This window comes from Gopherus flavomarginatus, chromosome 2, assembly GCF_025201925.1.
Source record: "Gopherus flavomarginatus isolate rGopFla2 chromosome 2, rGopFla2.mat.asm, whole genome shotgun sequence".
Taxonomy (NCBI): domain Eukaryota; kingdom Metazoa; phylum Chordata; order Testudines; family Testudinidae; genus Gopherus; species Gopherus flavomarginatus.
In genome coordinates this window covers 186,180,611-186,207,818 of record NC_066618.1, presented here as the reverse complement: position 1 = coordinate 186,207,818, position 27,208 = coordinate 186,180,611, and the positions used below count along the sequence as shown (strand labels likewise).

General features: G+C 42.4%; 1 protein-coding gene and 1 pseudogene across 5 annotated transcripts in view; both read right to left on the bottom strand.

Annotated features, from left to right (window-relative positions):
- Window positions 1-27,208, bottom strand: part of DTNBP1 (dystrobrevin binding protein 1) — a 176,828-nt gene that overhangs the window by 25,177 nt on the left and 124,443 nt on the right. The gene's annotated exons all lie outside the window — the stretch shown is intronic.
- LOC127046047 (uncharacterized) lies at window positions 15,435-15,556 on the bottom strand (annotated as a pseudogene).

Sequence of the window (27,208 nt, the reverse complement as noted above, 5' to 3'; positions counted from 1 at the left end):
CGAATATATGCACATTGCAGGAAGTACCAAGTAGTAACAACAACAACAACAACACAAGTATGTGTTTGGTGGTGAGTATGTGACAGAGACTGGGTTCAATGTTCCCTCCAATTTTTTATGTCCACGTGCGGAATATCAGCTTCATATTGGTGCACATAACATGCAGGTGGTAGAGGTGGGGGCAGAGAGGTTCAGAGTGTGGGAGGGGGCTCAGGGCTGGGGCAGAGCATTGGGTGTTCTCAGGTGGGGCTGGGGATGAGGGGTTCAGGGTGCGGGAAGTGGTTCAGTGCTGGGGCTTGGGGGAGCTGAGGACTGGCTAGGAGTGCAGGCTCTGGAGTTGGGATCGAGGTGCGGGAGGGGGCTGAGAGTTGGGTGCAGGGGCTCCGGGCTCCGACTAGGGGTGAAGGCTCTGGGGTGGGGCTGGGGATGAGGGGCTCGGGTGGAGGCTGCCCAGTGGCTGCGGTGGGGAGAAAGGACTCCCCTCAGCCCTCTCTCACCACAGCAGCTTGGGGCTGGGGGAGAGGTGCCTCTCCTCAGCAACTTCAGCAGGGCTGGGCTGGGCCAAGGGAGAGGTTCCTCTCCCCCAGGTGTGTCAAGTCTGGGACAGGTCCGGTTGTTGGGGCTGGGAGAGGGGCACCTCTCCCTGCCACCGTGGCAGGTCCATGCTGGGTCTGGCAGGGAGAGAGACCTTTCCCACCACAGCCCTGAGCCTCTGTGTGGGGCTTAATATGTGGCTGCACAGCTCTGTGCAGTTCCCTGTGTGCAGCAGCTGCACAGAGAGAACTTAGCTGTGGGTGCGCGACACACAGACAAAGTGTGTGCTGGCTGCTAGGGAAAGCTGTGCGCTGTCTCTTCCAGACACTCACTGAAAGCTCTCCAGAGCCCTGTTGTCTCCTCTTTTCCGCTTTGCAGAGATGGGGTACATGGGCAGGGAGGGAGGGAGGGAGGGAGAGTGACTGACTGACTGTCTGTCTGTCTGAGCTGGCTGCTGAGGAAATCTGAGAAACAGTGAGAAAAGAAAGGGACTCAGGCAGTCACCAGTCAGACCTCAGCAGCTCTGAGCCCTCCTAAGCCAGGCTGTCCCCTCTGCCCTGCTCTGCAGAGATGGGGCACCAGGGTGGGGGGAGAGGAACACCCTGACATCAGCACTCTCCTTCCTCCCTGCTCTGCACAGCTGGGGGAGGGGCACCTGAACACATACTGCCAGCTGTGTGTGCTCTCCTAATCAGCTGGGCAGCACTTGAATCTCTCCTGCACAGCCGCTCAAGCACACAGCTTACAGGCAACACAGGCTACCACCACCATGCACTTGATGAAAAACTCTTGGGGCTGAGAACAGCCTAAAGCAAAAAAACCTGTCATCATAATGCATATTGCCTACTATGAAACAATGGTAATTCCTGTGGTCTGGATCTACAGCCACATTGAAATACATGAGCAAATTGAGGGCAGCATACCTATCTCCAATATCCAAGGAAGGGATAATAGAAGCAAAGATGAACATCTTGAATTTGATTCTCTTGATGAAATGATTCATACTTCTTACAGCTAAAATGGGACATCTACCTGATTTCTTTCAGACCAGGAAGTAAAGCTTCCCCTCCTCCCTCCGTGTTAGTAAGGAACCTCTTCTATGGCTCCCCATTCCAGGAGAGAGAGCATTCTTTTTGAAGCAATACAGTCTTGTGAGATGGGTCTCTGGAAGTGGACGGGGAAGGTAGATTTGGAAAAGGAAGGGAAGTGAATTGGTAACGTATCTCTCCATTATTGTGCTGAACACCCACTTGTCTGATGTGATTTTTTTTCCCCAAGCACAGCAAAAGAGTGATAGGTATCTTTGAAAAGGAGGAGATATGGTCAGTGTGCTATCCTCGACTGAGCAGTCAAAAATGACTGCTTGGAAGTTGAAGTAGTTTGGTGAGAAAGGTCTGTTGTAGATGAAGCCAACTGGTGACATCGAGATCTAAACCTTCTCTTCAAGAAGTCCTGTGACCTCTGTTGGGAATAAATAGGAAACTGTAAAAGTGAGTCTAAACTCACTGTTTCCCTGGATCTTAGTCACTGAGGATGCAAACTTCTAATGAACTAAGTGTTGCCCAGGGTGTGCATAGTATTGTCTGTTTTTGAAGAAAATAGTCTGGACCCTTCAAAGAAAAAAATTTAAATAGTATTCTGCTGCTTCTTCAGATGCCAGAAGCCTGCAGTCAGGGAGAATGCCTCATGGAGATGGTGGTGGCAAGAGAAGGCAAAGTTGTATCAGCAGCATCAAATAGCTACTTAAAAGGATGTCCAGGCTTGGAGGTATCCTTCTAAAACCAGAGCCAGGAACTCTTCTCTATATTCTTATGGTAGTTTATCAGCTTATTTAGTAACTAATGTAAAACTAATAAAATTAGACACGAGTGCTTGATAGTTGGCCACTTATTTGAAGAGTAGTGATGGAATATGCCTTTTGGCCATGTATTTCCAGTCTCTTGAACTCCTTGGTTTGGGGAGTGACTTTAGGATGGGATGTCAAGATCACTCATTAGTGTTCGTGACCAGTAAGGAATCAGAAACTGGATGGGTAAAAATGTAATTAAGTTCTGTTGTGGAACTTAACATCCCTGTACTCACTTGACCATAGGTACTATAGAAGTTGGAGTCTACCATAGTTTTCATCTGCTCTAGCAAATCTCCATCAATGGGAAGGGCGCAAGTTTTCCCAGGGCAGGGATCTGTAACGTACCAAGGAAGCTTTGTGGGTTTTCTTGTACAAGCTCAACTTGCACTCCTAAGGAAGTGGCCCCTCTCCTCATCAGGTCCTGAAAAACCCTGAAGTTCTTTAGGGCGGAAGAAGGTGGGAGAGGGAGAGATATTGATTCAGGGGTGATGGCTTTATCCAGAGATGTTGAAATATGCAGGGGGGACATCTAGGGGTTCCTCTGTAGGGTCCTATACATTTGGTGGATGGATGATGACAATATTCTGAGCCGAAGTTTCCTGTACTGGAGGAGGAGACCTCCTCTTAGATTGTGATGGAGGTATAGAATCCCTTGAAACAGCTCCAAACCAGTAAGGACCTGGGGGATTCTACAATGTCTGAAATGCCTATGGAGGAGGCCAATGTACTGGGGCCTCATAAGAAAGCCAGTCTTGACCTTTAGACCTGTAACCGTGGTATGAGGCCTATAAGGTGATCTAAGAGATTCTGAAGACGATACAAGTTCCTCCCTTTCAGAGTCCAAAGAAGAAATGTGGGTTTCTTCAAAAAAGTAAACAGCAGACCCCAGGAGCGTCCAAGGTGGTTTGGGGATGGGAGGTGCCCAGGAATCCAAAGACGGCAAGGGTCAAGGCAGTTAGATTGCCAGAGAGGTTAAAGGAATAAATTGATTTGAATAAAAATCCAAAATAATTTTCTGTAAAAGTTTCAGTTGCAGCATAAGAATAACTGTCTTTATAGAACACAATGCATATAGCGACCCTGCCATCTGAGCCTGTATTTCACTCACTCTGCAAGCTGAAGTGATACATGCTAAAAATACTGTTTTTATAGTGAAATGATGCAAGGAACATAACATAGGTTCAAATGGAGGATCAATTCAGGACATGAGCACCACACTAAAATCCCAAGTAAGAAAGGGCTCTAACAGGTGAAATAGATGAGTCAATGCTTTTAGTCATCTGGAATCAGTGAGATGGGGGGTAAAATGAATAACCCTCAGCTAGCAGGTGGTAAGGCAGAGACAGCGGTCAAATGTACCTTAGTACAACTGACCAAGTCCTGAATGTTTTAGAGTCAAATAGTATAGAGAAGCAAATAGAAGGCTCTGAGATTTGAATATGCCTCCCCCCTAAATAAATAAATAAATAAAATAATTTAGCCTTATATGTCTACCTTATAGAGATCTTTCTTTTCTGACTCAAAACCTCTTGGACTGTTACGAGAGAACTGGACATAACCCAACACCATTTTGTGCACTTGGCCACCATAAGCTGGCAGCGAGGACACCACGTAATGAGGAAGAATTTGGTCTTTGGTCTTGCTTTGGCAGACAAAAACAGCTCCACAGCTGCAGTGTTACTAACAAGAATAGATAAAATAAAGTGACAGATTCAGGAGAATGGAAGTGAGTGTGGACAGCTGAACTAGAGTCTGGGTCTCTGTAACTGTAAGTTTTTTGCCTTACTTATAAGTAGAAATTATGAGTTCTTTACTGTTGCTAGGGAAATGGCCAACCCATTAGGGGTTACCTTGAGTTATGCTTTGTTTTGAGTTACCTATAACTCAAAGTTATAGGTACTTTGGAGTGTGTACTTTGGAGAAGTTTGGATTTTCAACGAGCAAGGAGACACTGATATCATCCTCCCCAGCAGCTAGGAGGAAGGCTGACCACCAGAACCCTGCTGCTGCCATGCAACACCACTTCAGACTTTAGTAACTATCTCTGAGGTGGTGTTCTAGACTATTGTCATTTTTTATGTGTACTTTGTACTCAATAAAACAAGGATTTTTGAGTGGAAGCACTTTTGTGCATTCCAACCATTTATCAGATGGAGCTGCTGTGTCCCCCACTGATTTATTTCCTGACACTGCTGTGAAAACAGAGATTAGTTACCACATCTTTGCATTCAGATAACCCTGGGTAATACGACTGCTACCATAAAGCATCCATCAACACAACATAACCAGCTAATCTCCCTGCCATCAGATATAGGTACATTGGGTCTGGCTGTAACCCTGCACTTTGGTTCTGTGAAATGATGTTTGGAAGTGGAAGATGTGCAGACTGAAAGCTCCATCAAAAGTGATGTGCCATCACTTCCCAAGCCTTGTCCTGACATATCTTCTTGAGGACTCTGAGAATTAGAGGAGTGAGGGGGGGAAAGTATATAAGCAGCACCTTTTCCCACTGAAACCAGAAATGCCGCTGCCAGAGAGCCCAGACTCACTCCTCCTTGGGAGAAAAATACAGAGAACTTCTTGTTCAGATCACTGGCAAACAGATATCTTGAGGGTAACCCCTAATTCCAGAAAACCTATCTAAAACAGAGTCCGTCAGTTCTCACTCATGGGTGATGAAACCCTTTCTACTTAGGTCATCTGCCAAATTGTTCTGGGCTATTAGGTTGATACAATGAAGAATGCACCATTCCCACAAATTGCTTCTCGACATAAAGGGGAAGATCTTACAACCCCCTCAGTTAACATAGTGCATCACCATGGTATTATATATTAAAATCTGAGTATTGGTGTCCCAAGGCAGGGCTCGAATGCCTTGCAGGCTCAACAAACAGCTCTCAGTTCAAGCATATCTATGTATAACCAAGATTCCATCCAAGACCAAAGGCCCTGAATCCGGACATTTTCTAAATGAGCACCAGAGCCTTACTTGGATTTGTCTGTTACAAGAGTCCTTTCCAGGTTGTAGTAGTAGGTGAAAGAACACTGACAGACTTGAAGGGGGTCTGTCCACCAACACAGAGATGTCAGCAGCCTTAGATCTTCTATTGGTGAATCTATGCTTTGTCTGACTGGATGATAAACCAAACAACTACCACCGAAAGGACACAGATGCTGTTGTGTATGCAGTTATGCAAGTACAAGCTGTGATATGAGCCAGAAAGCTAAGGCAGATTTTCATTAAAGTTTTGTTTGGGAGCAGACGTTAAAACTGATGATGAGTCATTATGAAAAACTTCTCCAGAGGAAGATATGCTTTTGCTGATACAGAGTCCTACCTTGCTTCTATAAATTATCAGTTCAGTAGGGGGTGAGTAAATTTTTCTTGATGGATCTTGAGACACATACAGAAAAAAAAATTGAATGTTTGTGTGAACATCTGACAACTTGGTGAGAAGTGTGTTCCCAAATCAAGTAGTCACTGAGATAGGGATTACATGAAGACCGTGTCTCCTCAGGTGAGCAGCCACCCCTGAAAGGCATTTGGTAAATATCCTCATGGCTGCTGAGACTGAAAGGTGGGACTCTGAATTAGTAAGGATGTTCAATGATCATGAAATGTAAAAACATCCTGTGAGCTGGATGGATTGCCACATGGAAGTAAGGGTCCTCAAAGTCAAGAGTTGCAAACCACTTCATGAGAAATTTGTTGATTATGTCTGATGGCCAATATAGGATGCTGACCTCCTTTATTTTTTCGAATGAGGAAGTAGTGGGAATAGAATCCGTTGCCACACAACTCTGGAGGCACCATCTCAATCACACCCTACTGAAGAAGAAATTTTATTTCCACCTGCAGCAGACTATTGTAAGAAGGGTCCCTGAGAGAACTCTTCACCAAGCTGTGATATCCTGTCACGCTGGGGAAATTGTACTTATCCAGAAATGCCTTATAATTAACTATCTGAATTCACAGACTAGCTGAAGAATATATTTTTCTCCCTTGGTGCCCTTTTGGGGGTCTACTTGGGAGAACTAGCCTACTTAAGATTTTTCATGGGCAGCTGCTACTACTAAGGATCCAGTAACAGGGCCAAAAAGAAATATTTTAACTCCTTAGGATGAACTTAGTAATTACAGTCTGCTTTTTTAGTTATGGCTGAAATAAGTACACAAGTTTGCCACAAAGCTTAAGCTAAGTTGAGGATACCCTCAATGACTGATAAGGCCAAGTTACCTGGGGAGACTGGATCCGGAATGTCATGTAGTTTGAGACCTTTCCTGAATTACTTGGAGGGGTAGCTCTTAGGTCTCCACCATACTTTTAAGAGATACTGAAGGCTCTTAAAATCAATTGTGGAAGGAGCAGATGGTTTTACAGCTTCACATGGATAAAGAAGAAATAGCCAAGTGACTGCATTGATCCTCATATTCCTCCATCAACAACTTGCTCTTCAGTATGAGGATCATGCTAGAATTCTCCTGCATCAGCCCCTGGTAAGATGATTGCATTGTGTCAGATAGTTCCTTCGGACGATGAGATATATTCCTAGATGTAGATTTAGAGGAATAAGGAGCAGAAAAATGATAAGGGTACTACAATGTTCAATAAAGCCAACATTTCAGGAACAGCAAAGTCACAAGTTAGAAACCAACGGGCCTGAAATCTTTCAGAAGTATGGGACCTATGACTAGAAAGGCTCCTTCTTAGGAACTAGACTAGGAGAATGGCTTCTACTGTCAAGAGCCGATGAATATGCAGACAAATATAACGCCTATAATGGTGGGGCAGCTATCTCAGGCATGCAACAGACTGAGGAGAGCCAGAGTCTAGCCTCTGAAAAACAGACATTGGTATCACAGATGATGCATGCAGAGAAATTTTCTTAACAGAAGAAACTCTGAACCTGTAGATATTTCAGAAATATTGGAGAGAGCAGACTCTGGTTTGAGAGTGAACACCATGTCCACAGATGCGCTCCTGTGTTGAGAAAAAACTCATTACTGAAGTAGACAATACCAAAATCGACCGTATGGATATGGTCGTCTCAGAAGTATAGGTCTTCTTATTACTACACTGTACCAAAGTATCTGTAACAGTACTCATATCATCAGTATTGAAGAAGTGGTCTGGTCACTGAGCATCATCTATGTGGCACTGCAGCAGAACGAGCTTCCACAGCTTCTGAAGACATTGTGATGACAAATTTTGGGGAAAAATGGCTTGGAGACTGAGTGATGAGTCTTGCATCTCTTTTTAGTTGGTACCTGGGATGGTGACCAGTCCTAAGTACCATCAGAAGATCTCTACTCCTTCTTATCTCAGGCAGCAGGAATTGCTAACTAACCCAAGGAAGACTGAAGAGATGGGTCAGCATATTTTTGAGAAGCATGAGGTCTCAGAGCCAGAAGACCTGATAGCTCCCAGAGTAAACTCACTTTAAGACAGAAGACTGGTTTTGAGAAGGGACTTGAGAATTGTTCATAGTCTTTTCCATCAGAAACATTTTAAAATGAGCATCACAAGCTCTTGATACATGTTTTGAGAAGGATTTGCAGACTCTAGGGTTAAGTTTCTGTTGTTGCCACTGCCAATGGGCACTAAATAAAAGAGACAATTACTCACCTTTGTAACTGTTGTTCTTCGAGATGTGTTGCTCATATCCATTCCAATTAGGTGTGCGCGTGCCGTGTGCACACTCATTGGAAGATTTTCACCCTAGCAACAGTCGGTGGGTCGGCTGGCTCGCCTCCTAGAGTGGCACCGCCATGGCGCTGGATATATACCCCTGCCGACACAATGGCCCTTCAGTTCCTTCTTGCCAGCTACTCTGACAGAGGGGAAGGAGGGCGGATTTCGAATGGAGATGTTCGAGGTGGGCACCCCAGCCGAGAGATGACGCATCCGTTGTCAGGGTCATTGAAGGCTGAGGCGGATGGAATGGCATCCCTGCACAGACCAAGAAGGACGTCAACCACCAGTCCAGGGAGCTTAGGATGCTCAGGGGGATCGTGAGGATTGTGTCTATACTGTCTCTGCCCGGGTGGTATACCGAGGAGAGCCAAGTTTGAAGGGGACGGAGACGTAGTCTGGAGTGTTTGGTCATGAACGTGCAGGCAGCAATGTGACCAGGAGGCCGAGACAAGTGCGAGTCAAAGTTATTGGGAAATTTTGTAGGCCTTGCATAATTGATGCCATTGCCTGAAACCGAGGCTGTGGTAAGAAGGCCCTGGCGAGACTGGAGTCCAGAATGGCCCCAATGGAGTCTCTTCGTGTAGGAACCAGAGTGGATTTCTCTATGTTGATCATCAGGCCTAGTCGCTTGAATAGGTCCTTGACTATGCCCAAATGACGGGTGACCTGGATCTCAGAGGCCCCTCAAATGAGCCAATCATCGAGATACGGGAAGACGTGTATCCGACGACGACAGAGGGAGGCGGCGACTACAGCCATGCATTTTGTGAATACTCGTGGGGCTATAGAGAGGCCAAACGGAAGGACCGTAAATTGGAAATGTTGATGGTTGACCACAAACCAGAGGTACCATCTGTGCGGAGGGTAAATGGCAATGTGAAAATACGCGTCCTTCATATCGAGGGCGGCATACCAGTCTCCCGGATCCAAGGATGGGATGATGGTCCCCAGGGATACCATGCGGAACTTCAACTTTATCATGAACTTGTTGAGTCCTTGCAGGTCTAGGAGAGGTCTGAGACCTCCCTTCAGCTTGGGGATTAGGAAATAGCGAGAATAGAACTCCTTGCCCCTCGAGTCCTTCGGCACCTCCTCTATAGTTCCCATGGCAAGGAGTGTCCGTACCTCTTGCAAGAGGAATTGCTCGTGAGAGGGGTCCCTGAAGAGGGACGAGGATGGGGGGTGGGGAGGCGCGAAATAAACTGGAGGTGGTATCCGAATTCTACTGTGCGCAGGACCCAACGATCCGAAGTTAGTTGGGTCCACACAGGGAGGAAAAGGGAGAGGTAGTTGTAAAAGGGAGAGAAAGGATCCTGGGAAACAACTGGTACGCCGTCCTCGGGCATGCCTTCAAAATTTTGGTTTTGGGTCCCCTTAGGTGGTTTGGCGGGACTCTGATTCTGACCCCCTTGGGGTCCAGACTGCCGTCTGCGATTGCCTCGGCTGCACCTTCTGCCGAAGTCCTGTCGTGGCCTAGGCGGGAGGTAAGGGCAGTGAGGCTGGGGGCGGAAAGATCTGTGCTGAGTCAGCGGTGTGTGCATCCTGAGCGAGCGCATGATCACCCTATTGTCCTTTAGGCTTTGCAGCCTAGGTTCAATCTTGCCAGAAAACAGGCCTTGGCCATTGAAGGGCAAGTCCTGCATGGTGTTTTGTAATTCAGGTGGAAGGCCTGACACCTGAAGCCATGATATTCGCCTCATGGCGATTCCAGAAGCCAGAGTGCTGGCTGCGGAGTCAGCTGCGTCCAGCGAGGCCTGGAGAGAAGTTCTCACCACCTTCTTCCTTCCTCCAAAAGGGCAGCAAACTCTTGGCGAGAGTCTTGGGGAACTAATTCCATGAATTTTCCAACCACCGCCCAGGTATTATAGTTGTACCGGCTAAGCAGGGCTTGCTGGTTTGCCACCCTGATTTGGAGGCCCCCAGCAGAGTATACTTTGCAGCCCAATAAGTCCATGTGCCTCGCCTCCTTTGATTTTGGAGCAGGAGCTTGCTGGCCATGGCGCTCCCTTTCGTTGACTGATTGCACAACAAGGGAGCAGGGTGCACGTACAGGTACTCGTACCCCTTAGAGGGCACCATGTACTTCCGCTCAACTCCCCTGGCCATGGGCGGAATAGAGGCTGGAGACTGCCAGATGGTATCGGCATTTGCCTGGATTGTACGAATGAATGGCAAGGCCATTCTTGTGCGGGTGTCAGCTGACAAAATATCCACCACAGGGTCCTCTATCTCTGGGACCTCCTCCACCTGAAGATTAATATTCAGGGCCACGCATCTCAGGAGGTCCTGATGTGCCCTCAGGTCAACTGGAGGAGGGCCCGAGGAGGATGTCCCCGTCACCGCTTCATCTGCAGAGGAGGAAGAGGAAAGACAAGAGGGTCCTGCGTGGGCTCCTGTTCTTGGGTGACGTCAGGCTCAGGTGGGACCTGAGAGTCTGTTGACTGAATGGGAGCTTCCTCCGTACCCGCAGGAGGGCGGTGGCTGACAGTCGCCTCCGGCACCCAGTGTTCCGATGGTACGGAGTGTGATGGCACTGGAGGCGCACCTTGGGCTTGGTGATATGCCCAAGGTGTCCAGAATGACCACTGATGAGGGGAGGTCCTTGTTCTTGGGCCTGGGTCTCCTGGAAGACTCAGCTGGGCACATCTGAGCCATGGTCCTGTGCATAGGCAGCACTGTCCATGTGAGATGACACAGATGTGTGTCGAGACAGCCACGGAGGAGCTGAAAAGCCCTGGGAAGGGTCTCCATCTCTAAACGATCTCTCTCTGTGCGGCACCGGAGAGCAGTACCGGTGTCATACTGGTACTGGGAACGAGACCGGGACCTGTGACCGGAGCGGTGCCGGGAGGTCAACCAGGATCTCGAAGCTCAACATCTGGAGCGGCTGCGAGAGGCGCGGTGCCGGGAAGGGTGCCAGGAGCTGGATCGGTGCCGAGAGTACCGGGCCGGCGAATGGGACGCTGAACGGTGCCATGAGTGCAACCAGTACCGAGATGGAGAGTGGTGCTGGGACTGCGAGCGGCGTTGGGACCGCGATCGTGATCGGTGCCGACAGAGGATGGTCTCAGGAGGGCAGGCTTGCCAATTGATTGTATAACCCGCACTGGCAGTGCCGGGGGTCAAGGCAGCGCAGACTCCGTCAGCGCGATCAGCTCCCTCGCCATGGAAAAGGTCCCCGGCGTGGAGGGAATAGTGAGCTCAACCATGGTGTGCGCCGGGGAGCTTTCAGGCACCAGACTCGACGGCCCTTGCGGGACCGGAATCGACGGTGCCGAAGCTGTCGGTGCCGCAGCAGCTGTCGGTGCCGGGCCATCTGACTTAGGCGGGTGGTCTGACTGTGGTGCAGGCGGCACGGAAGCAGCAGGAGTCTTATGTTTCTTAACCCGCAGGGAGAGGGAACAGTGCCGAGCGGACATCTGTGCCGGTGACGGTCGGTGCCGAGGGGCCTTAGCAGTACCCGTGTGATCCGGTGCCGAAAAAGTGCTTCTCCCTGATGCGGACTGTCTGGCGCTCGGTGCCGAGGGCGGAGGAGTAAGAGCTGCCTCCTTCAGGAGCTGTTTGAGACGAAAGTCCTGCTCTTTCTTCGTCCTCGGCTTAAAGGCCTTACAGATTCGGCACTTATCCGAGAGATGGGATTCCCCAAGGCACTTAAGACAGGAGTCGTGGGGATCTCCCGTTGGCATCGGCTTGTGGCAGGCTGAGCACGGTTTGAAGCCCGGTGAACCGGACATGGACCCCGGTACCGGGTGCGGGGCAGGGGCTAATCCCCGAACCCCTCTCAACTATAAAAACTAACTATATTATAGAACTATAGAAATTATAACTATATACACAAGAATTAGTAAGAGAACTACGAGTAGCTAGGGAAGTGGAGATCAGCTAAGCCGCGCTCCACTGTTCCAACGACCGACACGGGCGGTAAGAAGGAACTGAAGGGCCGTTGGGTTGGCAGGGGTATATATCCGGCAACATGGCGGCGCCACTCTAGGGGGCGACCCAGCTGACCCACCGAGTGTTGCTAGCGTAAAAATCTTCCAACGAACGTGCACGCAGCGCGTGCACACCTAACTGGAATCGATATGAGCAAGCACTCGAAGAAGAATTTTTAATTACTAAAAATAGTAACATTTACTATCCTAACACTATATAAGAAACTACAGGGAAGCAGATGGATACTGTAAACTGTCACACTGTGTTGGGTGGTAAAAAGGAACCGATCAGTGACTGGGGCTGCTCTGCCCTTTATACTCTCAGGATGGCGCATACACAGCCCCAACGGACCCTGCTGGCTAAGAGACTCTGGGCTTACACACATGGGGCGCACACATCTACAGTGGAATCTGTGTGGACACAGCTTGAAGAAGAATACAAACTTTTATAGGATGCCAAATTAGGTATAAGTCCTTAATGAAAACCATTACTTAAGGCCAGAAGAGACCACCAGATATCTAGTCTGACCTCCTGATATATAAAGTAAAGAATCAATTGAAAGCAATACTTTTTTTTTTAAAAAGTAGTCCCCCTTTTCATAAGGTACTATCCAAACAAAACAGATGTCTTCTTTTAGCTAGGCAGAGATATCAGAAAGCAGTGGCTGCTGAGCAGCCTGTGTCAAGGTCATTACATGTATACTGAAACAACCAAGACAAGACAGCAGCTGACAGTTATAAAAAATGGAATGACATGCCACCTACCCACAAAAATGTCTGCCAATAAGCTGAAACCATTTTCTTAGAATAAGACTCAGGAATAAAATATTAAAGTTTTCATGTAAACCGCCATCTCTTCATTGCCAGATATACAGTAGTGTATAATCACCAGATACTACACTGTTCCACCCAGTGCAAACTTCTTACTCTTATCCTGAGTTATAAGCAATTACAAATTCTGTTGTGTATGTTGCAGAAATGTCACTGAATTGTAATACTAAAAGCCAGCACCTATTATTGACTGTAGAAATCTCTTAGATTTCCCATAGTAATTTCTGACATTTTTGTACTCTGTAATGGTAGTACAGGATTTCTTTGAGTACTCAAAAGAGAAACAGTATCCAAGCAATAAATGACATTTATGCAACCTCTAAGGATTTCATCTTTCCAGGTTTTCCTTTTTGCCTAAACTGTACTTCAGCCGTTTAAATGAACACTGATCAAAGATAACCAACAGTCACATGTAGCACTGACTTATTCTAAAAATTTTTCCCCCAAGAGGGAAAAATCAGCTCAGAACATTTTAGTGAAGAACTGTAATAAGCCTGTTTTCTAAGCCCAATTACTGAGAGTTTACATGAAAAACCTTCTGACATGATTTCACACTTCTGTCAGTTACAATAAAAATCAGCTACACTAAGCAAAAGGAAACCGCTGCATCAAAGATTTTTTTGTTTTCAATAACACTAGCGATGCATGAAAACACTCAGCAAACTTGAAATAACAGAAAACACGTGCATCATTCTTTTTCCAGAGACATTTTGAGTCACATTTTGCATCATCCAACTACGTGTTATATAAAGGCAATTTATAATAGAGCTGAGTAGAGCTGACATCCACCTTTCAAAGCCTTAGAGAGAGAATAATATGGGCCACATTTTGCCATAGATCCATACATGAACTCCAACTAATATTTGACACATGCTTCTTAAGGCATTATGTTTTTTTCCTCCACCCGAAAAGAGAACAATGCTTTAGAATTAGAATTTCCCAGCAATACTTCTATGTACAGAGAAACAAAATGGTACAAAATGCTAGTTCATAATTAGATCCAGGCCTGTAAGAATTGTAAGTTTAGAACAGAGGCAAACAATTAACAGTGCAATTTTATTACTTAGTATGACACTCAGGTTTATGGTTCTTTTTTAATTTGCATTTCTAATATCCTTCAGCATTCAGAACATATGGTTGCACTTCCACTACAAGTTAATTTTTTGCAGCCAAGGCTTTCGGGATTGTTTTGTTTCATACTTTCCTTATAACTGAGCGCCATCCCTAAAAAGTACAATCCATATCCCAGTGCTTTGAAGAGTTCAATCTTGAAATGAGCAGCACAAACCACAAACATACCACACAGCTGCTTATCCATCTACCAGGAGATCAAATGCATCTTTTTTGATACCATAAGTCTGATTACTGAAAGTTATTCCTATATCCAAATTTGCAACATGGCAGCCCACTGCTCTATGAAACCAATAAATAGCCTCAATATTTCTGACTTCAGTTTGTAAAAAAAAAAAAAAAAATCCCAGTGTGAACTATGTGAACAGCAATGTGAACAACAATCGCCAGAAAAGCAGACTAAAAGTGCTGACTTCAGAGCTTGCCAATATACCTCTTCTTATCCCTAACAGGGAAGTGAAAAAGATCAAGCTATCAAAATAGTAAAGGCAAAAGTGTTTAATAAATATTTCTGTTCCGTATTAGGGGAAAAACAGATGATATAGTCTAATCATAACACACTTTCCATTCCACTAGTATCTCAAGAGGATGCATTTCACTGACTCTTGCAGAAGTTATAGCAACCAAAAAGGCTGTCTTTTGGGAAAGAAGAGAAAATGAGTAAGTCGCTAATGTCTGACTGAGAACCCAGGAAAGCAGCCAGAACAGTACTGAGGTCCCATAATGGGACCAGCTCCTTTACTACTGGAAACAGAAAGACAATACCTTTCAGAAATCTTGCTACCCTGGAGTCTGTGAAGACTGGATTGGGAAGGTAGAATGCCAAGATTGTCATCAAGTAAACTCTCAGTGAGCTAAAAGCCAGACCGGAGGACTTCAAATGAAGCAAATAGTCCAACTCAGAAGTATATTGCTTGAGCACTTTCAAAAGGCCTCAAATTCACTTCCAGGTGAAGAAATATTCTACCATTTTACAAGCAATCTCAATTATTGATTGCCTAAGTTCTTTAAAAACAGTTTAAAATGTAAACTCCCAGGTAAAACTACATGTAAAACTAGAATTTCTATATTTACTTCTAGTCTTCAGAGATGCTTATTAGTGCAGAATTATGCCAGTTAATTTTCAAGAGTGAAAAAAGCATGATAATCTCCTTCTCATTCTTCCAAGTAAATTAGTATCCAGAGCAATAAGTCTTAATAAACATCTTCTTACTGTACAAGCTGTCAGAAATTATCATCTTGCAATTGTGCTGTTATTAACATGCAAAACAAAAGAGTAACAGGATAGTGCAGTAAAGGTATTGATCAGCTGCATAGAGTGTCTCTCTAAATTACCAGGCAAGCCACACAAAGAAATTCACTTACCTTGAGAACTTTAAACAAATAGACTGTTTATTGGAGATGTTTGCTAATCATCAGAATGAATCTAACCAAGTCCTAAAGCACACACCTCAAAACAACTGCCTTTGTGTATCAAGATTTCAAATTTTTAAAAGCAGCTGGAGGAAAAGCAGCTTCCTAATACACCACAGGAAATCTTTAGTAAAAGGCGAAAGATTTATACGATCTGAAGAGACTACTTTAGAGTCACACGGAAGTCTTTATTCTGGCCTTTTCTGTTGACTTCCCGGAAGTTATTAGTATTTAGAGACACTAAAGATATGCTCTGCAGAAAAACACCTGAACCAGGTTTTAAAAGACTGAAATAACAAGTCTAATATACAATCAGACAAGCCTAAAAAACCCTACATTCACTTGCACAATTTTAAAGCACTAACAGCTTACAGACAAATTTTAAAATGTTTGTAGGCCAAATAAAGAACCATGCTGTATTTATATTTGCTTTTGCTGCAGACGTTTTTCCTGATTTTTCCTTCCTTGCATTTACAGGGTCAGGATAAAACAAAACAAAAAACAAACAAAAATGACCTTGCTGAGGTAGAGCACACTGGCCTACTACTGTACATGATAGGAAAGCACCTGGCCTGTGGATTGATGTTTAGCAGCTGCTGTCTGCTCCCAGAACCTTATGGACATGTTTGATGGTTCATACAAAAGCAATACAGCAATTACACACACAGGATTTGTCACAAACCAACAGTATCCAGTCTTGAGATTTCCTTCCCCTGCATAAAAAGACTGCTTCCTGCCTTGTCCAAATGCAGACTGTTTTTATTGTAAAAAATCAGAGAGCAAAGTATTATAGAAAAATACCATTAATGTGGCACATATTCCTTATTTTGTTTTCGGTTTACTTTATTTTCTGCAAATCCAAAAATATACTAGGCTGGAGGCTCTTCTCTAGAAGCATGACTTTAGAAATCCCATGTTTCAGAAAGCAGTAAAAATGTTTTTAGTTATTTTAGTTACCACTAAGGTAGTCTTAACTTTGAATATATTTGTCTTCACCTAGAATTAAGAGCGTTAATCAAAAAGAGCAGACAATTTTTCATTTGTCTGCAAACATGTTGCTAATGTGAAACTGTGCTTAAGAATTGGCACTAGCTTGCTATAGTTCAAATAGCCACTGTACCATACCATAAATACAGATATTACTTCAAGATGTAGCTAGGCACCTGCTTTACTACCTTAGTATGTAGAGCATACTATATGTCCTTCACAAGACATTATCATCATAGAAGCGCCAGCAGAAGCATCCCCTCTTCCCAGCCTATATTAGACTTGTTCCAGAATACCATGCCCCAACTAAAATACCCACCTTCCTCTCTGGGGCTAGGAAACTACCGTGGGTAGCCTTTAGCTTCCTAAGAGGGAAATCAGGAATAGTTGTAATGACTTCATTACGAGCTGGGGAAAACTGGGCACACACCAGGCCTCCTCTTCTGCACCCACTAAATGAACAAACCCATTCCGGGTTACCTTGCCTCTGCTGACTCATTACCTGCAGACCCTTCAGTATATTATTAGCATCTTAAATGAAAATTGCACAGTACATCATCACTTGTTCTAATTCCAGCCATACTCAACCACAGCATTTGCCATGCAGCTCTTTATGTGAGCTTTTCTTCCTCTCATTGCCTATTACTTTACTATAACAATGCCATCTCTCCCTTCCCTCCTACTTTAAACTCTTCTTCAACCACCTCATCTTGCCCAACTCCCCACAAAAATATATTGCTTCCTACCATTGTGGGTGATAACAGCTAGCTATTAATTATTATCATGTATACATAACCAGTCAACACACAGTTAAACAAGAAAGATGAGGAGAAAGTAAAAGTGTTATGCAATTTAATTCCTTGGGGGCAAGGACAGTTATTTGTTCAGCACTTGGCACACTTTGGGCACTGGATAAATTAATTGATAGTACTGCATATATGGCTCTTTGGATGTACTCTGTACACTTTGCTACTCTTTCCAAAATGAAAATGAGAGGTTCAATACCAGACAGCAGAAAATACCAATAAAGTATGAAATTACAGACATTTAGAATTATTTTGGAAGACAGTATGAAACAGGGGAATGAGAATGCTGTTGAGAAACAGGAACACATGAATTCTAATTCCAGATCTACTACTGGCTCATTGTGAGGCTCTGGGGAAGTCACTTTTCTCTGCTTTGATTTCCCAGCTGTAAAATAGGGATAATACTTACTTCAAAAGTTGCTTTGAGTATTAAGGTTATGCAGCACTTTGCATATTCAGAGTGTTAAGTACTATCATTTTTTAATTCACTAACAGCTATCCTTTTGAATTCACGAATAGCTATCCTCAGACTCGTATTAAAAATAGACATCTAGAGATCGTAAGAAAGAATTCTGCTGTAGACCATGTTTAACGTGTTCACTGAAAGCGAGGAGTGTCTGTTTCCCAGAATGGCAGATGCTGGAGACACCACAATAGAGAAATCTTGACCTTAATCTCTGTCCTGAGATTACAGTACAGTATTTATTTTTGTGAACCTAAAATCACAGCTGCCCCAGGTGTGCTGCTAGATACCATGCAAAAGGCTGTGAATTTGAGGGGGAGGGAGAAAGCTAAAGTTCATAAAAACTGATCATTTTTACTTCCCCCTGCCACCTGTGCCCCCTTCCAATTTCTGGAAAGCTGAGACAAGGTGGCAAGGGAAAGCCTAATAATGACTGAGATCTCTTCAGTAAAAGCAAGTAACTTGAAAACAGAAAGTCAAGCATCTGAAATAGCAGGTTTATTTATTGGCTCACAACAAATGTAGTAATCTAGCTACTATATTATAGCAATGTTAATTCTGCCAGAAAACTGAAAATTCTTTATTCTTCAATATGAACAAGTCTGGCAACTTTAAAAGTAGATTTTATGCACAATCCATTTACAAGGACACTACGGCTATAAAATGTGTCTATGCAGACATACAGTACTCTAATATTATAAAGCAATATAAAACAACAATCAGCATTTTCCATTCTTATAAGTTGAATTTTTGCTCAATAACTTTTTTTTGGGGGGGGGGGGTTTGCTCTAGAATTGGAATATACTGAAATGGAGATTGCTGTTACGGGGCGATGCAAATCTTAAAGTTCCTAAAGTTCAGAAGTCACCAGATAAAAAGGCATTATTTATATTCGAAATCATTAAAATTCAAAATTTGTTGGCCACATCCTCTGTTATCACAGATGAGAATTCCTATTCAAAGTAGGTGTTTAAAATATGGTAAATATGGTCAGGAGCACTATTTGGAGAACTGTTGGCAAATGCTAACTTTTGTTACCACTGTATGAACAAGAAAAAAAATTGCTTTTCTTGCCTTATTCTGTTTTTTCTCCCACACCATGTCTGTAAGTCCTATTACAATTACTGTCCTCAGAGAATGAGTAGCAGAACCAGGCCACTCAATATTTGGCTAAGTTTTGTCTCTTCTAAAAGATAATACTCCCAAATGCAGCCTCAGTACTAGAGAAGTATATTAATTTTTAAATACCATTTATCTAATATTATTCTGTACATACACAGCAAGGTATTTAAGGAGGACTACAAAAAAAATTGATTTGAATTAACAAATGTCATAACATTTGCAGGGAGAACAAATACATTCTTTGTCTACTTGCTACTAAAGCAAGTTTTCTCCCTCCACACTCATCCCATATTACCCATGTCTTCCATTCCATAAGTGGAATATGAATCGCAAATGTCCAAAGGAGGAATAATTTCCTGAATTAAAAAAAATATTTCATCATATGCAGAATAATCTTTATGGTTCATGAGGTAGCCTCAGATCTGGTCAGAAGTGCTTTAGGGCATATGAGGACTAATTTGTTCAAATGGTTAATTCTGCTCAAACTGAACTTAAAGAAACATGGAGAAAACAACACTGTAATTTGTTTCTACTATTTCATGTTGATTATCTCAAAGCATACAGTGCAACAGTTTTCCAAATATAAAAAATCTCCACTAAAAAGGAATTTTATTTTGCAATCATATTTGCCGATTTGTTCTGTTACATATGTATCAAAATCTGTTAAAAAAAGTTTTGTTAGCAGAATAACCCAAAAAGATAACCAACGCACAGAGACTCCTGGGGAGTCCATCTACCCCTTGGTCCCAGTGAGGTAGATGGTAGATGCACTCGAATGGCTTGCTACAGGATGTATGCTGAGAAAGCACTCTTTGGGGTCTGTTGCATAGTCTTAATGCTTGTGTGACTAACTACAAACTGTGGGAGTGATCAAGGGTTATAAAAACAGGCCAAGACATACTGAATACACACACAAATATTTTGACCAATAAAGAAAGCCACCAAGGTCTTTCCAGCTCCTCTTTCCTCTAGTACTAACTCAGACTCACAGTCATCAGGGCTACAGCTGTATACAGACACAAGCACCTACTACCCCATTATTTACTTAGCCTAAACTTTACTGCCCAAGAGACTTCTTCCAGATTCTCAATGCTGCAAAATTTGTATTGCAAATGCTATAGTGGAGCATTTACTTTAAAAGTTTTAAAAGTTGCCACTGGAATTTAAAAAAATAAAATCAAGAGAAACATTTCAATTGATCTTAAGTACTGAAAATTAGTTGCCATACTTAAATAAACTTCAAGCTCTTGGGGTAGGACTCATGATTTCATACATGTTTGGACAGTTTCTATAACAACAGTGCCCAGATGCTAATTGAACACTACCACAATACAATTAGTTATTTTTAAAAAAATGGAAAGAGAGGAGAGAGGGGGAAAAAACCAAAAAACTATGAGCTCTCTAGTACAGAGATAGTTCAGACTCCCATGCTTGAGGCAAAGGATAAAAAAAAAACTGTCAACTATTGTGTGTCAATTCTATATTTACTATAGTGAAACAAAAATCAGAAAAAAAATTATATTCTATTTGGTTCTAAACTGGAAACTACATTTTGGTAACTTAAAACCAGCAGATTTCAATGATTTTTTTTTTTTGAGACAATCTGCCTTCTAAAACTTGTTTCTTCTAAACAGAATTATTATTCATATAACCAAGAAAGCCAGTTATGATGAATAGTGGTACTTATGAGTTGAGCCACTGAGGTGGTGTTTTGGTGTTTAAGGTGAACACTTGGGTTCAGAAAGGGACTGAAGGTTTTTTAATGAACCAGTATGCACATTCTAATACAAATCAAAACACAACACAATCGAAGCTGTCAGCAACAAGAATTCCCAAACCCTCCTTTACCAAGAAAATTATACAATAGTTGAGAGATGAGACAAAGGCATAATGAAATTTTTGCTTATCCCCTTCATGTGATATGAAAAAGTATGTACAATGTAGTCTCCATTTTAGTAACAGCTCTGAATTTGTAAATCTGCAGAAGAAAACAGCATACAATAATGAATGAAATGCCTATATCTGTCAGCACCTTGCAAATACATATTTCAAACAGCAAGGGAAACTATTATAAAAGTCCACAATGCACTATCAGTATTTGACAGCAGAGGTTGTTTCCAATCATCTGTTCTGCTTCTTTTGAATAGCAGTGCTAAAGTAATCATGAAGCTATTTCACAAACTTTTTTTTAACAGTCTAAAGATGGAAAGCATGGAATCTTCAATAGCTGTTGAAATTAACCACAAGGTCCCTTTCCTGGTTGTCAGTAGCGGCTTCCAGGTATCAGTTGACCAGGAGGGCATGGATTTCACTCTGGAAGTCAGAGTTTTACCACTGACTTCAACAGAGCCCAAATTTCTTCCCCAGAAAATATGTTTGTTGTACACAATGTATTGAGACTAAATAAAATAAGTTCTACATCCAGGGCTGTGTAAAGGCTGCTACTGCTGAGTGCATATTGGTTGCTATGTTTGCCTACTCAGCCCATGCACTACTAATATGAAATTTACTGCTTTATAAAGAACTTTGGAATAACTTAAGTATGAAAGGTGCTGCAGAAAACTAAATTTTGTTCTTATTTAAGTCCTTTCTGTTTTAGGTAAGTATGCAGGCACTGAAATAGACAGGGAACTGCTTCTATAAATCAAGCTTGAGAATAACCAAAAACATGCTTTTCTTCAGCCACAGGATAACTATCAAGTGGTCACTGCCATATGGCCTGTGATGAAAAAAGGGAACATAGATTACTACTCTGTTTCAACAGATACAAGTCTCATATTGTTTGCATAATTTAGGTTTTCATGGGTAGTAACACTTTAAAAGAATGGTCACATTCAGTACAATTTTGTAAACAGAACAAGTGAAGCAGAATATCTCTGAAACAGAGAAGTATTTTTGCCTGAAGAGACTGGTCAGTTTCCTCTTTCACTCTTGACAATGCATAAGATTTTGACAAATATAGGTGATAATTTTTAATTTATTTGAAATAAGACCCTATGGTATAACTGTGATTGCTAATTTTATTGATGTTTTTAGGAAGTTATTGAGGAGACACAGACTCTTCCACCTCTAGGTCACTAATTCAAATCTAGCCAAATGTCAACAGTCTTCAGTTACTGCTACCAGTCAAGTGCTTACTCTTAGAATTCGCTTTAAAAGGTCCTACAGTGATATCAGGCACAGTCAAACAACAGTGTGTTCAATGTTTACCAAGTAACAACTCAAGTGATATTTAGTCTTCTACAGGAAGACCCAAGTGTGCCAGAACATAGCCTGCAAAAGGAGTAGGCTATTCACTCTCTATGGCACTAGCACAAACAGCCATGAATCTTTCAACAAGCTAGAAGTATTAAATACAGTGTACACAGCCCCACCCTCATCATACACAGATTATCCATTACAATACATCAAGTTATGAAAAAAATCCACACTTATTCCCAAATAGAGAATAAGCAGTACAGGAAAAGCTTTGTTATGTTGGGGGAATGGGAGGTGCTAGTTCGTCAAAAATTCCAGTTAATTATGAGTTATACCTACCAATGGACGGAGGAAGTTTGGATGCAGCAGAGGGCTCAGGGCTGCGGTATGGGCTTCAGGGGGAGTCTGGGTGCAGGATGGGACTTGTGGCAGGGGATTGGGGTGCAGGAGAGATTTTGGGGTGTCGGATCCAGCCAGCTCCCCACAAGCAGTGACATGTCCCTGCTGCTCCCAGGTGGAGGCGCAGCCAGTCGGCTCTGCGCACTGCCTCCGCCCACAGGCGCTGCCCTTGCAGTTCCCACTGGCTGTGGTTCCCGGCCAATGGAAGCTGCGAAGCCAGCTCTTGGGGTGGGGCGGGTGTGGCGCAAGGAGCCCCTGTGGCTGTTCCTCCGCCTAGGAGCAGCACGGACATGTTGCCGCTTCCAGGGAGCCACCAGCCCCATGTCAAACGGACTTTTCCTGGCCTGATCTGCGGTGCTGACTGAAGCCACCAGGGTCCCTTTTTGACCAGGCGTTCAGATCAAAAAACAGACGTGGTGATCCCATTGAAGATTTGTATTGGGAGATATCAGAAACGCTGGTTTCTAGAGCTTTACGGGTGGTAAAGTCCAGGATAACACAACTTTCACTGTACATGGAAATGTCCCCATTCTTTTCAGCAATAAAATGTGAACAGTTCTTATTTGCTAGTATAATTAACTTCCTTATGACAGCAATCTCAGTAAGCGGTCGTTAAGTGTGGAACTCAATTGTTCTTCCACAGTCCAGATTAGGTTATCTTCAGTGTATGCTGCAAGATGCATCTGTTTTCCCAGAGTTTTCACAAGGCTGGGGGGGGGAGAGGGAGGGCTGACTGAGTTTTAGAGATGGAGAAAAAGAGTGTTGTGTAGGCTACAGATCCTTTATCATCTTTGATCTTTTAAGTCATTTTAACTTTTGTAGAATGGAGTACTGATGGACACTTTTTCAGTGTAATAAAATTTAATAGGGGAAAACACACTATAATCTAATGTTAAAGATACAATGAAGCCACTAAATATAATAATGAAATTAAAGACCTTCAGGATATCTGAAGTAAAAGATTAATCATTTTATATCCACAGCAATTTCTCATTTTCCACTATGAAATGATATTCTAGCCACAAACAGAGTAACAAAAGTTAGATGAAAAAAAAGGCAGTGTTCAGACAGGGTGGAAATATGCAGTTCTTGTGGTTTCTTTATTGCATAGTTACAAGGGATACATGGCCCTTTACATAGTTTTCAAAACACAAACAGAGTTTGCGCAAAACGCACATAGTAATGCAAAGTGTGAGATATAAAAATTTATAGCTGCATGGCAATTTTATTTTATGTAGTTACAAGAGATGATGAGGTCAAACTAGTGGTTCACAATTTAAATGTTGCCTACCATGTCATTAAAAAGATTCTCTCATGGGCCAGCTCCCTTATTAACACCCTAATCCCACTCTCCTTGGTTTTCTGTTTTATCTTGTGCAGCAGCCATGAATAGGTCAGTGAACTATAGTTTGAGAACAACTGGCCTAAATCATCTAAAATTAATCAAGACTGGAAACTTACATAATGCTATATGTCTTTTGTTAATTTTAACTTCTCCAAAAGAGCCTTGGATGAACAGAAAGAACCTATTTGGGGAGAAATATTTGTGAAAGTTCTTTTAAGAAAGAGTACTTTGAAAGATAAGCAGTTTTGGCACTGGAAGACAGTTATCTCTGGAGCTCTGAACTACAATGTGAAAAAATGCAAGTTTATAATTGTAAGTGTTAAAGACGGCAGAAACATTCATCATCAAATCCATCCTAATGCCCATTCAACAGTATTCTGTTCCCAAACAGCATAATTCTCCATTGCTGTGTCTAGTTTAGTATTAAGTGTCTTCAAGGACAGACTTTGAAAGACAACCAACAAAAAGGAAAAAAAATGGAGCATGTGCCCTTTACTTTCGTCGGTGTATAAATTAAGCCAGAAAAGGGTTTATTTTGCTTTTTAAACAAACATTTTTTCCTGTTAATTTTTTTGCATTAGCTGTAACAAGACATTTGGACCTTTTTTGAAGCAGAACCAGAGGTCTCAGATATACCTGGTAAACTTTTTTGGTCCTTCACCAAAGATGTGAGGGTACCAAGTCTAGCAAAGATATATTTTTCTCTCAAGTGTTTCTCATGTATTCAAATTAATCATGAAAAAATAATATAAATGAGAATTTTTTAAACTATGAATAAAATCACTTCGTACCTCCAAATCATGGTTCACTTGCATGCATGGAATCTCTAAAGATACAACTTTACCAGTGTTCTAGTTGTTCATATTATCTTCAAGGAAATAAGAAGGTAGCTAAGAGTGAATTTTCTAATAGGAAAAAGAACTGGGGACAGATACCTATCACTTTTAAGGACTGCTTTTAAAATTATAAAAAAAAGCAAAGATGACAAAAAATTTTCCCTGTAGCAGGTCACCTGTAACAGAATTATGTAACAACTTTTCAAATCTTCACTCAGAAAAGTTGCACCAGATTAACTAAATCTATTTTAAATCAGACTGGCTAAACCAGTGCAAAGCATTCAGATGGACAAACTTTAAATCATTTTAACCCTGTCTTAAATTGGTTTAGCTTGTGTCAGTACTGAATTAAGATTAAACCATTTTAGCCAGTCAAATTGCTTTAAATGTGCCTACAGTACTTTGTCTGCACTAGTTTAACTGATTTAAATTAGATTTAGCTAAAACCATGCACCTTTTCTAATGTAAACAAGCCTTGGATTTTGATAGCTTGAGAAAACAGCACTGAAACAACTAAATGTGTTATTAGGTCATGTGAATCCCTTTACTTAATATCTGCCCCTAATTCAGGAGATTCTTGCATGGTTTGATGCCAATAATCATTTGTACTCTTGCAAAGTAACATGTTCCCCTATGACATTAAAAGCAATGTGAAATTCACTAGAAGCTATCACAGTCCTAATGAATTTCACACTGCTTGCAGAACTGTGGAACAATTACTACTGTGAAAAAACATAGGGGATTGTACAGACAACATATTTCCCCCTTAAGTTGCTGATGCATGTCCGGAACAAGAAATGAACATGCTGATATAAAGGGAAAAGAAATGGAGAACAGGGAGGAGGCTGGAAACAGAGGAGAGAAAAGGGCTATTGACAACTCAGATCAGAGGTTGTAAGAACTAGTAAATAAAATATGTCTCTGTTATTTCAGATTTCTCCAGTATGAGAAAGATTAAGGCTCTGAGCAAGATATCATGTTTAACCTAGAGAAAGACAATGTTACTGATCATTATGGTCTGAAGTTATTTCTGGAACACGCAAAATCGCTTTGACATCTTAAAGCTAATTGCTGAAAATGCAATTATTAAAATCACTAGAAAAATAGAAAGTTTTGTTAATTTAAATGATAAAGTTAAACACTATTGAGAAAATATATACCACTGAAAATACTGAACTGCACTAGAAAAAGAACCGTGGGAGCAATTATAAACCTATCTGGTGAGAAAAGATACGAGTGAGGAAGCATATAGTGAGTGACTGAGAGAATCATCCTGAAGGGTGCTTGTGTTCTGATGCTACCTACTTCTTAAGAATCCCACTTCCATATCTTAGGTCACCAGCCAATCATGGCTTTTGTGATGTATTCTGGGATGTAGAATTCACTTCTCCCTCATCCCCCAACATCTGTGTAAGTCAATTTCAACCCATTTTAAACAGTTAAAACAAATTTCTCGAGTATTTTTGGTTAGATTAATGTTAAATCCATGTATAATCTTTTCCTTATTCATGTTTTTTAGGTCCCTCTCATTTTCTCCTTTAGATTTTACCTTTAAACGTATATTATTGTTAAGTATTTTGGCATTAAATAGCCCAAAGTATCAAACCCCACAATATGCATTTGGCTTTACTGGATGTAAGAAAGAGAGGGTATAAAACAAATCTTAGTTAAGCAACTGCTTAACTGATTGCCCATACCACCTTTCTTAGGGTTCTTTTAATTTTGATTGCTTAACTAAAGAGAAGGACTTAAGAAAGAAGATTCATTTTATAAAATTTTATTAAATATCCTTAACAATAGCAACTGCTATAGGACAGGGATTGGCAACCTTTGGCACATGGCTCGCCAGGGTAAGCACCCTGGCAGGCCGGGCTGATTTTTTTACCTGCCACGTCCGCAGGTTTGGCCAATCGTGGCTCTCACTGGCCATGGTTCACCGCTCCAGGCCAATGGGGGCGGCGGGAAGGGCAGCCAGCACATCCCTTGGCCCGTGCCGCTTTCTGCTGCTCCCATTGGCATGGAGCAGTGAACCGCGGCCAGTGGGAGCAGCGATCAGCTGAACCTGCGGACGTGGCAGGTAAACAAACCAGCTCTGCCCACCAGGGTGCTTACCCTAGCGAGCCGCATGCCAAAGGTTGCCGATCCCTGGTATAGGATATAAGAGGGGAAGAAAACAGCATTGGACTATGATTTGGCTAACTAGGAAATTTGTCAATCTCTCTCAGAATCAAATCACACAACCAGAACAGAAAATAATACTTATCCGCAATCAGCACCTTGGGAAGGTGACTTTATTTAGATTTTTGACTAAGAGTCTCTCAGAATTGGGCCTCACCTGTGCCAAATCATTATCAACTCCAGTGTTGCTCATACAATCAGGGTGGGGGAGAGCTCAAGGATAAGACAATTTGGTCAATTACTTACATGCCCAATTCACCAAGGTCTTCTTCCCAGTGGATGTATAACAGTCAAGCTTTTTAACCTATTTCCCCACAAATTACATTAGCCCAGATCAGACTAACAAACCCATCTAACAAACTCCTTTTACAGACAGTATAGATTTATTGCAGTTCACGGCTTATACACTTGGTCTGCTTTGTCTGTATGCATACAGAACTTGAAACACAGCATGAAACCATTTACTATGGCAGATGCATGTAGTGCTCT